Source organism: Phaethon lepturus, unplaced genomic scaffold (genome assembly GCF_000687285.1).
Source record: "Phaethon lepturus isolate BGI_N335 unplaced genomic scaffold, ASM68728v1 scaffold3869, whole genome shotgun sequence".
NCBI classification, from domain to species: domain Eukaryota; kingdom Metazoa; phylum Chordata; class Aves; order Phaethontiformes; family Phaethontidae; genus Phaethon; species Phaethon lepturus.
The window spans coordinates 21,312-22,771 of record NW_010562616.1 but is presented as its reverse complement, the minus strand read 5'-3'; the positions used below and the strand labels follow the sequence as shown (position 1 = coordinate 22,771).

Here is a 1,460-nt window from a genome sequence, read left to right as displayed (position 1 = left end):
AAACAGCAAGTCTTTCTAAAAAGATAGAGGTATATCCCAAAACCTTGAAAAAAAAAAAACATAAAATGAGATTATCATTGCAGCTTTAAAGTGTTTGTAAAATGGAAGTACTCACAAGTTTCAGTTTTAGGAGAAAAAAAAATGTACCCTAAATAGATTTGGTCTTATGTTGCAGTACTACTTATAGTACTGCAACACCTACTTTTAGAAGCTTGTAGAAGCTACATGGAACAGTACAGTAGCTTACAGCTCATCAGGCAGACCACTTCTTTTCCTGACAAAAATGGCTACATATGAACATACACTCTTCACAGAACATTCTCTCCCTATCCCAAATCAGGAGATAAAGGAGTATCCACTAGATCAGGCAAGCCTGAACACCAGAAAGTTCAGTCAGGGTTGCAAAACTTTGCTAGATGCTGCTGCCGCCTAAAAAGCTATAATAAGTTCCTTAGCCTCTGCATTCTGGGCCCAGAATAACTAGCCTGTCAGATTAGCGTGTATTCCTTTGTGATGGGCAAGTTCAGCCAGAATAGCACTGCATACAGTAAAGCTTAACTAAGATATCCCTAACTCATTGCCCTTCCCCAAAAAGCTCCAAGCTGCTTTTTTTTTTAAAAAACAACCTTCAGATTTATGTAATAGGCAGATAAATAGATAATGAAGGTCTTAATAGCATGGAAGTTTCTCCTTCTTATCCTCCACTAGTGCAGAAGCAGGCTAGATTTCCCATGCCACATGCATCTATAGCTCTATTCACTGACTGTATAAAAACAATAGAAACCTTACCACTCTAAACTTACGGTTTGTGAAGGAATGAACAATACCACCAACGTGTAATGACATATAATGTTAATAAACCAAGATAGAGCACACTGAAGTAGACAATGGGAAAAGGTTATGTCTACAGGCTGCAACTATGCATTTTGGTGGGTTGCTTTCTATTTTGACTCTAGAAACTTCTTTTATTTAGTTTTATTTCAACTGAGAAAACAAATCTAAGCACACAACTGCTACCTTAATACAGATAATTATATCCTTCACATCCGAGTCCTCAGACACCTGTTGCAGGCATTTTCCTGTAAATACTTGTTTATACGTGTTTGGGGTTTTTTTTTCTGTTTAAGCAGCTTTGAGGTTTGGGGTTTTTTTTGGTGGTGGGGTTTTTTTTGGGTGTTTTTGTTTGTTTGGTTTTTTAACTGGCACAGACAGCCTGTCAGTTGCCAACAAAAAGAAGCTTTACCTTAGAGCTATTTTTATGCTGTGCAGAGAACAGTTGCCTTCAGGTCTGTACCACAAAAGCCAATATATGTCACATTTTACTTAGATGCATGAAGTGGCGTTACTGAAGATACTAATGACAGTGAAATCCTGCTATACTGGATCCTGTCAAGATCATCTGACAACAACCAGCTTTGCAGAAAGCTGCCCAAAGACATGTTTTCTTCAAGTCACATTTA

At 37.7% G+C, this 1,460-nt stretch overlaps 1 protein-coding gene across 1 annotated transcript in view; it reads right to left on the bottom strand.

Annotated features, from left to right (window-relative positions):
- The window catches only part of AP2A2 (adaptor-related protein complex 2, alpha 2 subunit), a gene marked incomplete at its 5' end in the record, with an annotated part of 33,340 nt that overhangs the window by 23,818 nt on the left and 8,062 nt on the right, over nucleotides 1–1,460 (bottom strand). The gene's annotated exons all lie outside the window — the stretch shown is intronic.